Raw genomic sequence first — 14,340 nt, forward strand, 5'->3', positions numbered from 1 at the left:
TGACCCTTTTGGTTCATAGTCCATCAATAATAATAATAATATTATTATTTTTAGAGTCATCCCACCATTTATTTTGGTTAAAACTATATATACCTACATTTAATCTTAGCTATACCATATACTAATATGTTGCATGATCACTTTTGTTTCACAGTTAAAAACCATAGAATTTGGACCCATAATGCACATTATCCTCCGATAGAATCAATGGAAAATTTTTCCAGATTGATGGTTGGGCTTGATTATCCGCCCACAACCGCTCTGTCTATGGCAACTGAGAATCTTTTAATTAATTGCAGAGCACTTTGCTCTGCTCTGCCAGAAGTGGGAGAAATATCACTCAGCAGAAACTATATTATTTGTTGTACCAAGAGAATGGAGGAATCGGGATACAACACACATAATATAGTTTGTGTTTGGGCCTGGCTTTTAAGTAATGTTGGAGAAATCGAATGACCAAGAAAGAATATGTATTCGGCAAATGGTGAAATACTTGGAACATGGGAAGAAGGTTCACCCTTATTTTCCACCTTGGTGAGGTTCCAGGAAATGGGAAACCGCCGCGTTATCACAACCGCGTTCCCCGAGCACCCATGGTTACGAATGGGGACATGAGCCATGTGGACCAATTGTTGAGGCAGAGGCAGAGCTGTGTTGCCTTCTAAACTACGCTGCAACGCGTCTCTCCGGCCTTTCTTGGTACCATATGTCGAACAAGTGGCTTCCTCTATATATAGCTCGACCGTACCTCCTCTACATTCATCCATTTCTCCGGAGTTCTTCAGGCTAATCAGCATCAAACTCAGCCACCAACACCGGGCAGCTACCGCTTCATCAGTATAAAGACTTAAGGTAATCAGATCCTATACAGTACTATCATTAACACCATATCTGCCGGTTTTCTTTTGAATTTTACTGCCAGTGCAAACACTATGATGATGCTTAAGCTCTTCCTCTCGCCGACAACCCAGATGTCAAGCAAAAGTTGCGTCTCCGATGGTGATGAGGACCTGGAGGCACAAATTTCACCCTCAACCGCAGCTGATAACCCTTGCAGGAATCGATGGCGCAGTATTTTCTTGAAGCTACAGGCACATCAGATTTTCATTTCAATATTAAGTGATCCAAGGAGGTCCATTTCTCTGGCTGATATCTCTTCAGCTTCATCTTACGCCCCCGTCCGCAGCTCTGATGGAGACGATTATGAAGTAAGTTCCTCATTTCAGTAGCACAATATAATTACTACCAATCGGTTCAACCGTTCATCAGTCATGTCTTCGTGAAGTTCCTGTTTTTGAATCGCCGCTACGGTTCGACCATTCTTTTTTAACTGGTGACTGTTTCTCCGGTGAAACACTTTCCTCCTCCTCCTTCTTCTTCCCTTATTGTTATTATTATTATTATTATTATTATTATTGACTTTTTGACTTTTTTGTGTGGGCATGGACGATAGCGAATCTCGTTTTTTTTTTTTTTTTTTTATTTATAATTTTTTCATTCTACTTGTATATTTATTTTTTGAATGAGATATTCCGTTGAAACACAAAAAAAATTTCCCATTTTGAATTATTTTGACTCTTATTTATTTACTAAAAAATGAAAGAAATATTTAATTAAAAGGTTTAAAATATTGTTGAAATTAAAAATTGAACTCCTTTAATCATTTTTTTTTTTAAAAATTGACTTTTTTGTTCTTTACATTGACAATAGCGAATCTTGTTTTTTTTTTTTAATTATTTTTTTTATTTTATTTAATTCTACCTTGTTTATTTATTTTTTGAATGAGGTTTTGGTTGAAACACAAAAAATATTTTGCCATTTAAAATTATTTTTACTCTTAATTATTTACTGAAAAATGAAAGAAATATTTTATTAAAAGATTTAAAATACTCTTGAAATTTAAAATTGAGCTCCTTTAATCATTCTTTAAAAAAGAAGAAGAATTTTTTTGACTTTTTTGTTCTTTACATTGACATCTCTTTTTTATTTTTTATTCTACCTTATATATTTATTTTTTGAATGAGATATTTGATTGAAACACAAAAAAAAATTCACATTTTGAATTGTTTTTACTCTTATTTATTTACTAAAAAATGAAAGAAATATTTGATTAAAATATTTAAAATACTCTTCAAATTAAAAATTGAGCTCCTTTAATCATTCTTAAAAAAATTGATTTTTTTTTTTTTTTAACTTTTTGTTCTCGATGACATCATTCTTTTTTTTTTTTTTTTTCATTCTACCTTGTATATTTATTTTTTTGAATGAGATACTTGGTTGAAACAAAAAATAAAATAAAATTCCCATTTTGAATTATTTTTACTCTTATTTATTTACTGAAAAAAAAAATATTTGATTAAAAGATTTAAAATACTCTTGAAATTAAAAATTGAGCTCCTTTAATCATTCTTAAAAAAAAAAAAAAAGTGGGTTTTACCTCATTAATTTTAAAATATATAAAAAAAAATCCAAATTTTATAAATCAGTTATATATATATATATATATATATATATAATTATTTATTTATATTTATATAATTATTTTCTAAAATAAGCTTTAACATAATAATATTAATTAAAATTATTAAAAAAATAATTTATCCTTTTAAGTTAATAAAAGCATCTTACAAATAAATATATCATAAATTTTTATTAGGGGTACCTTACCAATCATTGTGAAAAAATTATATAGGATCTTTAAGTGATAAATAAAATCAAAATTGAACTCCTTTAATCATACTTAAAAAAAATTATTATTATTATTATTTTTACCTTTTTTGTTCTTTACAACCACGATAGCCAATCTTGTTCTATTTTTTTTTTCTTTTTTCCTTTTTTTCATTCTACGTTGTATATTTATTTTTTGAATGAGATATTTGGTTGAAACAGAAAAGAAATTTCCCATTTTGAATTATTTTTACTCTTATTAATTTACTAAAAAATGAAAGAAACATTTGATTAAAAGATTTAAAATACTCTTGAAATTAAAATTTGAGCTCCTTTAATCATTCTTAAAAAAAAAAAAAAAAATTGGTTTTGCCTCATTAATTTATAATATATATAAAAAAACTCAAATTTTATAAATCAATTTTATCTTTATCAATTTAAAATATATATATTTTCATAATTTAGATAATTATTTTCTAAAATAACCCTTTCACAAATAATATTAACTAAAATTATTAAAAAAAAATAATTTATCACTTTAAGTTAATAAAAGCATCTTACAAATAAACATATCATAAATTTTTATTATATGATAAAGGGTACCATAACAATTATTGTGAAAAAATTATGTAGGATTTTTAAGTGATAAATAAAATCTTTTCTTATATTCTAATTAATAATAATTTTATATTTTATCTTTTCATCTTCCTATAATTTTTTAATAAAATTAAATAAATTTTTATTAGTTGACATCAACAATAAAATATTTTTTTTTTTTAAAAAGTTAAAGAGCTAAAAATATAAAAATAAAATTTTGACTTTCACTTTATTAAAAATATAGATATTCAATAGGATTCAATATTTAAATTTTTTTTTGTTTTAATTATATTTAATTTTTAAATATTTTAGTTTTAATTATATTTTTATTTTTAAAATTTTTTATTTTATTATTGTTCCATATTTCTAAGGAGGTTAGTTTGAGGAAAGAAAAACATTCTAAAGAGTTACAAAAAACAGAACTAAAAGGAAGATAAGTTTTTTTTATAATTAAGCATCTTTGTGTTTACTTCAGTCATTTTCAGGAAATAATTATCTGAATTATGAAAAAATACATGTATTTAAAACATTTTTAAATGGATGAAGATAAAACTAATATATAAAATTTGAATTTTTTTTCTATATATTTTTTCAAAATTTAAATTATTATCCACTTTTCCCTTAAAACAAATGACCAATTTTGAAGATTTTTACCCTTTTTTTGTTTCCACACAAATGTCATTTTCCTCTTATTCCTAATTCATTTCCTTCCTATTTTTGATATATAGTTAACTCTCCAAGTCTCTCAAGGATAAAGATCTACCACAATTCTTATATCTCTTCTTTTTTTTTTTTCCTTATTAAGGATGATCATATTTTTCATCTTTCTCTTCATTTTTAGTTGAGGTTTTTGTTGTATATATTTTTAGTTATTTTTCTTAGGGTTTTTTTTTGTAATTATTTTTTCTTTGAGTTTTTTGTCGGAAATTTTTGCTATTGTTTTTGTCTGGGATTTTTAAAGCTATTTTTAGGTGAGATTTTCTGCATTTATTTATTTTTTTTTGTTAGAGTTTGTAATGCTTTTGTTGGGCCTTTTAGCATTGTTTTTTGTTAGGGTTTTCAGTAAAAAGATTAGTGTAAAAGGATTGATATAAATATAAATTACTAGAAGAATATTATCCTAACACAAATCTTCTAAAATTCTTAAAATTAAAAGACTTATAATAATATAAAATTTTGATATGACATTTGAAGCTATAATTTTTTGCTCCAATAGATAGATCCACTTGCTCTTACTGCTTCTACACACACACACATTCATAAACTATACCCTTAATAATATTTTTAAATAAATTGTAAATTTCAAATATTTTTTAATTATGTAATTATTTAATATAAGTTTATAATATTTTAAAATTTTAATTATAATATAAATAACATATTAAGACTAAAATAATTGAGGTTGATTTTGCATTTAATATTATTAAATAAATACTATTGGTTAAGAATTTGAGTTATTTATTTTACAAAGTTATAAGAAGTGAGTTTTCATCTCAAGATCATTTTTCTATTTTTATAAGAAGAATATTTGATTATTGTATGTTATATTTTTATCCATTAATAATACAAAAAAAAAAAAAAAATCCTATATCTAAATCTTAGAAATTTTACACAAATAAAATAAAAGTAAAAAAATAAAAAATAAATAAAAATAATAATCCAAGTGCAGAAAATGAAAATAGGGAACTACGAATGTGACATAGATATTAAGATTAAAAAAAAAAAGTAATTTAAATACGAAAAATGTAACATGGGTACTAATGTATAGAAAAATGCAATCTAATAACAAAAAAAATGTCTTAGGTAACACAAATAATATAATCTTGGTGCTAAGGTATAAGAAGTGACCTAGATATAGAGTTTTATTTTATTTTTATAATTATTTTAAATTTCAATAATATATTTATGATTTTATATACTACGGTTCCACCGGTCTAATGATCATCCCTTCCTGAAAACAATTTAAGGACAACTCATAGGTGAAAAAAGGCATTCACCTCACAGCCATAGTAGTTGTCTCTCATCAGTCATCACCAGCGGCTGCTGCCGCTCCTCTTCACTGTCGCTGCCACCCTTGCACTGCCCCTTCTCCAAGCTGTCATTGGACATGTTCATCTCATTCTTCTTGCTCCCAAACAAAAATGGTGCCGGAAGTGCCAGGTTAAATTTTGAGTGGCTCTAGACAATTGTTTTGTTATGCTGTGTTTAGGTGTTCACTGTGGGTGTGGTTAGTTCTGCGAGAGAGAAGGGTTGGGCTGTTTGGTTATTGGTGCACAACATAAAAACAATTTTAGAAGGATTGTCCAATGGATTGAATTGAAACTGAGCAGACTTTAAAAGCTCCCTTAACTCAACCCCACATGGAACGAACACCGCCAACCCTCTACCACCCTATTCCTTTATAATGTGCTGCTTACCATTTTGCAGGACTCAGAGCCAAATGGGACTGTGGGAATCTTGCCTCCATCACCTCAAGTCTCTCTAGATATCCCGTCTGATGCGGGTGATGTCCGCAGTAGCACTAATGCAAATCTCCAACATGCCAACATTGCCACAATTGTAAAGAACAAGGATTTGGATTCCCTAATGAAGTTTGGCGGTGTCCCAGGGATTGCAGAGGCTCTTCACACCGACTTAGAGAAGGGGATGATCCCAGGTGACGAGCAGGATCTTCATCTTCGACGCTTAGCCAGCCCAATCTCAAAAACAGAGCCATCACCAACCTTCTTTCAGTGCCTCTTAAAAGCTTGCAACAGCTACATCATTTTCCTCCTTTTGTTGTCGATGGCGTTGTACCTCGGCTTTGGGATCAAGAAGGAAGGCCTAGAGACTGGTTGGTACGAAGGATTCATTATACTTGTTGCCATCATCATAATCGTTGTGTGTCATTCAATTCGTGATTTCTGGCGTGAAACCCAACATAGGTCGTCAGGAAAACACGAGCTCTCAGAAAAGATGGAAACAGTGGTCGAAGTTTTAAGAGGGGGATCCCAGAAGAAACTCTCCTCCACCTCTGACATAGTGTTGGGTGACATACTATGTATCAAAAGGGGATATCTTGTTCCCGCTGATGGTTTACTTGTACCAGGGGAAGCATTAGAACTGGATGGTCAATCAGAGTCCATCATTCATGACCGAAACCCATTTATGTTTTATGGTGCAAAAGTGATTAGCGGAAACGGTCGCATGCTTGTCACATCAGTTGGCATGAACACAGAGTGGGGTGAGATGATGAGGAAAGTAATCCAAGCTCCTAATAAGACACCTTTACAAGCTCAACTAGACAAGGTGAACACTCGGACAGAAATTTTTGGGCTTCTCATCTCTATCTTCATTATTGTAGTGCTATTCCTGCGCCTTACACTTGAAAATGAAGATGATAAGCCGGGGCTCCCATCGTTGAAGGGAAAACCATCCACAATCAAGGACTTGATGGATGCGGTCAAGAGGATTATTGTGAAACCAACAGGGCAGCTAAGTATGTTGATAACCTCACTTAATATGCTGCTAGTAGGAGTAATAGAAGGATATCCTCTTGTTATCATCGTTTCACTCGCATATGGGAATAAGAAAGCACTGTCTGGAAATGCCCTTGTTAAGGAATTATCAGCTTGTGCAATCTTGGGATCAGCAACAGCCATCTGCACTGACAAAATTGGGGGGCTAACAACGAGCACAGTACAAGTGAAAACCTGCAGGATTGGTGGAGAAGATATCAATGGCGACTCTGTCATACATCCAGATGTAATTGATGCTCTGTGTTATGGTATCTACGCACTAGTTCTGGACCAAGAGAATCCTTGTGGCTTAGAAGAGGAAGAGGTTGTTTCCTGGGCTAAATCCAGGTTAGGCATGAAGCAAGATATTTTAAAGCAGAGTTGCACCTTTGTTGGGGCTGAAGAATTGAACTCCAATGAGGGAGGAAGTCAAGTGTTGCTGAGGAAGACCCGGGGCAATGAAACAGTTGAGTGCTTGCACTGGAAAGGCCCTGCAACAACTATACTGACCCAGTGTTCATCCTACTATGACAGTGAAGGGAAAAAAAAGGACATGGGAGAGAAGAGGATGGATTTTGAAAAATTTATCCAGCAGATGCAGTCCAAAAAACTCAAAACCATGGCATTTGCCTACAAGGAAATTAATGACTCAAGTGAAGAAAACAGCTTAATCTTGATAGGACTATTGAGTCTGAGGGACACAGAGTGGACAGAGACAAAAGAAGCTGTGCAAGCTTGTAGAAATGCTGGGATTAATATCAAGATGGTCTCAAGTGACAACATTTCAGAGCTGCGAGACATAGCTGTTCAGTGTGGTATGTCTGACCCCAATTCTCTGGTTCTTGATGGTAATGCATTTCGGAATTACACCGAGGAAGAGAGGATGGATAGGGTAGATCGAATCTCCATCATGGGAAACGCCCTTCCCTCTGACAAGCTTCTTTTAGTGGAGTGTTTGAAGCAAAAGGGTCACACGGTAGCTGTCATTGGAGCCAGGACAGATGAGACTCCAGCCATAAGACAAGCTGATGTAGGGGTGACAATGGGGACTTGGAGCACCAAAATGGCCAAAGAGACTTCTGATATCGTCATCTTTGATGGCAATTTTAGTGTCCTTGTGACCATCATGAGGCACGGAAGGTGTGCATATGAAAACGTCCAAAAGTACATGCAGCATGAGCTCACCATGGTCATCGCAGGGTTGCTGGTAACCTTCATCACCATGGGGCATTCGGGGGATGCCCCAATAACTGCAATTCAACTCGCCTTCGGGAGTGTGATTGTGGGCATCCCGGGGGGATTGGCTCTGTTGACAGAGCCACCAGCGGAGAAACTAATAGGTAAGCAACCAGTAGGACAAGGTGGAAAACTGATAACCTGGGCCATGTGGAGAAACAAAATCACTCAAGCCTCATACCAGGTTGCCATTTTAGTGACAATCCAATTCAAGGGGAAGGCCATCCTAGGCATCAGCCCCAAGGTCAATAAATCCTTGGTGTTCAACAGTTTTGTTCTCTGCCAGGTTTTCAATCTATTCAATTGCAGAAAGCTGGAGAAGAAGAACATGTTCCAGGGCATCAAGAAGAACCTCTGGTTTTGGGTGGCTGTGGCAGTTATTATGGGGTTGCAGGCAGCCTTCATTGAGATAGAGCATTGGGTTGGGGGCAGTGCGAGGCTGAACTGTGCACAATGGGGCACATGCCTTCTCATTGGAATGGTTTCATGGGTCATAGATTGTATCGGGAAATTCGCTTCTGATCTCATCACACATTGTATTGGATCCATTTCACGCTACACATGGGTGTGAGAGAGAGTTTTCACAGGTATTCCCCAATCTAAATTCTATCAATAAAAACAATTTTGCAGAACCAAGCCTAGAAACAATTCACAGTAGTACAAAAAAAATGAAAATGAAAATAAAATGATCCTACTAACCTGATCATGATCGTTTTGCAGAGCCTCCCGAGACATAACCAAGAACGATTGTTGATGAAAAAGAAGGTCAATTGCAGATGTACAGAGGAAGTCAAGCTTTTCGACTCGTTTATATTCGAATGATACAGCTCATGCCAACCGAGACGCCGTGTCCTTGGGAACCGCGTCATAAGTCTTAGTCAGTGGAACCTACGTCGAACGCGTCTCGCCTTTCCCCAAAAGAAACGCTTCTCTTGACGTTGAAACTTGGAACCACATTTTCTTGAAATAATCTTAGAATAGTTTATTTGAACCGCGTTGGAACAGTCTTCATCAAATCATCTACAATTATTATTATTATTATTATTATTATTATATTTTTCTAATTTTCTTTGAACCCCAGCATTTTTCATTTAATATACACTTACCACTTTCTAATATACAAAATTATCTTCAAGCATCAATGTGGACCCCGCATTTCGGCTCATGCGTTTCCCACTCGACGGCGAGCTCGATTTTTATTTTTGAAAAATTGATTTTATTTGATTAAGAAAATGACTTGGAGTTGCTATTTATTTTTATTTTATTTTTAAAAGGGTAAACAAAATAAGAAAGAAAAACCCTAAGTGTGACTCCTTATTTTGAAAAAGGCGGTTTGCGAAAAATCGGATCGGGTTCGGGGGTCAGATTACTTATCGGGAAGGTACGGTACAGACCGTAGCACCCCTTTAAGTCCCTAAAGTCGGGTCTCTACTAATAAAATGAAGCAATCATGGCAATTGACGAGGAAATCAATGAATACTCAAAGTGATCATGCACACGTGAGAATCTAAACATGCATACCGAAAATGACCAAAGCGGATGTGGATGCGTACCTGGGCAGTGATCCATGAAATGCTATCAAGAAGTGAGGTTAGTGCATAATTAAGAAATAATGTCGAGCATGGATACCAAATGAATATCACTCAAAACAAAAATAACTGAATGAATAGGAAAGACAAATAATGTACCTGAGTGATGAACCGATTTACTTCAGTGAAAACAAATGTTAGCAATTAAACACAGAATAATCGTGTGTGTATCATAGAATAGTGTAAGTCAATCACATATAGCAATCAAATCAATCAATCCTCCAATCGATCATAAAATCACGTATGTGGGGCCCCCACCAAAACCCGATTGATCTTGCATGAATTAATCTCACAAATTTCATTATTTTGGAATTATGAAAATTCATCATTCTTGCTTATGTAAAACCAAGAAAAACATAAGGTTTGAGAATCAGAGTAGAATTAAAATTGTTCAAGTGAAAATTGGATTTTTGGAATTTATTTGAAAATTGGGACTTTGGGAATTAAATTTGAAAATTGGAATTTTGGGAATTAAATTTAAGAATTGAAATTTTGGGAATTAAATTTTGAAATAAATTAGAATTTTGGAAATTGGAAATTAAGTTCGAAAATTGAAATTTTAAGAAAAAATGTTTAAAAATAGAATTTTAAAATAAATAAATAAATAGAATGATAATAATAATGAGAATGATGATTAAATGAATAAGTGTGAATATTTGAATTTTTGAAATTGAAAATTAAATGCCGAAGTCGGAAAATTTGAATTGTCAATAGATGAAATTTTAAAGTGAATGAATAAAATAAATAAATGGAATGATAATAATATTAATGGAAATAATAATTAACCAAATGGACGTGAATAGTAGAATTTTTGAAATAGGAATTAAATTCGAAAATCGAAATTTTGAAGAATTACTTAAAAGTAGAATTTAGAAAAAAATGAACTTGAGAATTACAACTTAAACAAATATTTGGTGGATGAGATTTTTTAAAGAATTAGATTTTGAAATTGGAAATTTTTAGGAAATTATATCAGATTGGGAGTGAGAGTATGACTATTAGGAAGTTCCAAGTTATTTAAGAAAGAAACTAAATTATTAAAACATGAAAACGTGTAGGATAAAAAAAAGAAAAAGAAAATGGGCATGCTTTGGATTGAGTGCAAAGGTGGCTGCCCATGTATGGTGTCCATAATTGTACTACTTTGACCAGCTGCTAGTGACATATATATATAGAATTAAAAGAAAAAAAAACCCAATTTTAAAAAAAAGAGTGATCTTTCACAGACCACGAGACTTCCATCCTCCATGACAAAAGCAAAGCTCTAGCAAAATTGAGAAAACTTGAGAAGGAAATAAAATGGAGTGGAGAAAGGAAAGAACCTAGAGGTTGAAAACAGAGTGAGATGACGAGAGGTTGAAGAAGGGAACATCTGGTGCCCGGTTTCCTCAAGTAGGGAGATGCAAATTGATATGCAACGCGACGAGATGCCAAGAGCAGGGGAGTGGCGAAACAAAACAGAGCACAAACTAACGAAAGGAAAAATAAAGCAATGCCCCCCCTGTGCCTTCCTTCCTTCTCTCTTTATGGCGTTTCTCTGCAACTTTCCCCTCAAATCCCCCAGCTGCCCCCTCCTACTACCCGTCCTTTCTCTTCTTCCCGATTTTCTTTTTTCCCCCCAAAAGAAAAAAACCTCCATTTTTCCGCTCCGTCCTGCTCCCAGCTGCTGCCCGAAATTCTCTAATGCCCTTTTGCCCCCAAAAGTCCTCCTCCTTCTCCCTCAGATTTTTCTTTCCCAGCTGCTCTCCTGGGATTCCCCCAAAAGAAAAAAACCTCCATTTTTCCGCTCCGTCCTGCTCCCAGCTGCTGCCCGAAATTCTCCAATGCCCTTTTGCCCCCAAAAGTCCTTCTCCTTCTCCCTAAGATTTTTCTTTCCCAGCTGCTCTCCTGGGATCCCCCCGTCAGCTTTTTTCTTCCCAAAACCTCTTTTTCTTTCTCCTTTTCTCTCCAGTCGGTTCCTACCTTCCCGGGCAAGCCATCACCTACTTTCCTGTTTCAGCAGTCAGCAACATCGCTTCCTTCATCAGCAGCATGACGTCTCTTGCAGCTGGTCCCACGCATGGAGAGGGGTCGTCCCCCCCCCCCCCCCCCCCCCCCACTTCTCGGGTGCTGCCAACTCCTCTAATATATATAAAAAAAAACTAAATACCCCTTGGCTCTTCAAAGGGGGTCTACAATCAATTAATAATAGTTTAATATATATATATATAGTAAAAAATTTAAAATAATTTTTTATTTTTATTGAAAAAAATCCTTAACAATTTTTTTTTTTTTTTTTTTTTTGCTAAATAATATTTAGGCACTTGATTTAAAAGTAAAATTAGTTTTAAAAATGTATACGATCGTTTGATTGTTATTTTTAAAAAACCAATTTTAAAAATAAAATAAAATAAACAATGGTTTTTTCGATATTCTTTTCATTAAAAAAAAAAAAAGTCAAATCAAATGAGATTTTATATTGAATTTATTAATAAATTTAATAATTCTAAGAAGTTTTTGTACCTAACAATATAAATAATATTATCCAAATACAATTTTTTTTTTTTTATATGCATTTGATCCTATAATTTTTCTCTCAAATGTAACCACTTGCTTCTACTTCCATGTAAAAGAAAAAAAAAAAGCCATAAACATGCAAATTAAAGTCTATCTCATGTATGCCCTTAATAATATTTTTAAAGATATTATTAATTTCAAATATTTGTGAATGACGTAATTATTTAATATAAGTTTATTGTATTTTAAAAAATTAACTATAATATAAATATTGTTATAAAATGTGAGAATTTGTAGTATTATGGAAATTTGTGGATGATTATCCGCAATGATGTTTATCTCTTTGTGACTCTCTAAAAGTGAGGGACCCTTAATGAAAATCAATTTAATTTTCTAATTGCATTTTATTCTCTCTTTCTTACTTCTTCTTCTCTTCACTTTGTTTTACAACATGTTATCAATATGAATAGTAAAAAAATAGAAAGATTTTCCTTTTTTCAGAGAAATAGAAAAACGTTTTTCTCTTAAAAAAAATAGAAAAACTATTTTATCTTCTCTCTCACAAAAAGATACATAGATCTCTCTCATACCTTGATATATCATACGCAATATCAGGTCTGTAGACTTGATTCAAGGTTTTGAAAAAACAATTATTATTTTACCCAGTGGGACTAAAATCCACATTAATGATGCTCTTTATTCGACTAAATCCAAGTGAAATCTTCTTAGTTTCAAGGATATTTGCTGAAATGGATATCACATTAAAACTATGAATAATGGTAGCAATGAATACCTTCTATTATTTCGGTTATTTCTAGAAAAAAAAAAAAAACACATCTTGGAAAAGCTTCATTTTTATTCTTGTGGGTTATATATCAAACAATCATTATACCCATTGAGTCATATGTTGTTATCAACCAAAAGTTATGTGACTTAAAAACTTTTATGATTTGGCATGAACGTCTTGGTCACTAAGGATTATCCATGATACGTCGTATCATTGATTACTACTCAAATAACATATTTTAGATAATAATTCTCATGAGTTTCACATCTTTTGAGTAGTGTTTATACCTAACACACTCAATTAGCATGTTGTTGCCCTTGCAAGACTTACTAACAAGTTTTATGAAGTTTTGGAGTCATATCAAATTATGATTTTGATAAATTGGTGACAAAAGAGATGAATCAAATTGAAGAGAACAAATAATGTTGATGATAATCCAAATGCATGATGAAAAAAGTAATGCAAATGGTTTGAACTGGGATTTGAGGTGATTTGGAGGTAGTTGAAGTGGAATCAGAAGAAGGAAATTGAAGAAATGACAAAAAAAAAAAAAAAAAAAACTTAAAAATCAAGTATTTCCATTTTGCATGACTATACGAAATGAACCAGAAGGTGGAATTATGTTGCAAACAAAGAAGAATTGTCAAGCTGATTTCACATGATCATGAAACAATTTTGCATAATCATGCAAAATGGTCCAAGAGGCTGTAACTATTGTTGCTAAATTCTTGATTTCGCACAACCATGCGAAATTGGTTGAGCTCGTGAGAAATGGCCATTTTGTTGTTAAACTCTAGATTGCTTGATGAAAAAGCTTTCGGAAGACCTCTTAGATGATGCCAAGTGTTTACTTGACCTTAACCTATAAATAGAAACTTGATTTTCTCATGAAGAAAAAGCTTTTTGGATACTTCTAATTGTAGAATATTCTAGAATATTCTTTGTCTTAATATAATTATCTATTTTCCTTCATTTTCTTACTAGCCAAATATACATTGTGAGATCAAATCTCCAAGCATGAGTGACTAAATCTCATTTTTCTGGGAGAAATGAGGATATAGAAGCAAGATCCATGGTGAATTAGAGAAATGAGCTTAAATTACAAAGGTAATTTGATCCAATTGATTCATTAATTGAAATTTGGGGATTTTTCTCTTCAAATTGTCTTGGATGACTACTACAATGCAAACTAGGTAGATTCATTAAATTCTTAAAGCTAGATTTGATGAGATTGAATAGTTGCATTGTGTGAATCATTGGAAGATAATTTAAGATGAATTGAATATATGATTTGAATTGAACTCTTGGATTAAATAATATAATTTGAAGAGAAATTAGATCTAAACCTAAAACTAAATAAAAAATTGGTTTAGATGAGAATTTAGATTTTCAATTTAACTTGATGAAAAATAAGTCTCAACATCTATTCACCATAGAGATTGTTTTCTAAAAAATCCTAACTTCGAGATTT

General features: G+C 32.5%; 1 long non-coding RNA gene across 1 annotated transcript; it reads right to left on the reverse strand.

The window, feature by feature from the left end:
* Window positions 1–4,970: 4,970 nt before the first annotated feature.
* On the reverse strand, window positions 4,971–8,762 carry LOC117923759. Its single transcript, XR_004652678.1, has 2 exons — window positions 8,697–8,762; window positions 4,971–8,552 (listed from the first exon to the last, which is right to left on the reverse strand). It is a non-coding gene; the product is annotated as an uncharacterized LOC117923759 (long non-coding RNA).
* Window positions 8,763–14,340: the final 5,578 nt, after the last annotated feature.

This window comes from Vitis riparia, chromosome 10, assembly GCF_004353265.1.
Source record: "Vitis riparia cultivar Riparia Gloire de Montpellier isolate 1030 chromosome 10, EGFV_Vit.rip_1.0, whole genome shotgun sequence".
Lineage (NCBI taxonomy): Eukaryota > Viridiplantae > Streptophyta > Magnoliopsida > Vitales > Vitaceae > Vitis > Vitis riparia.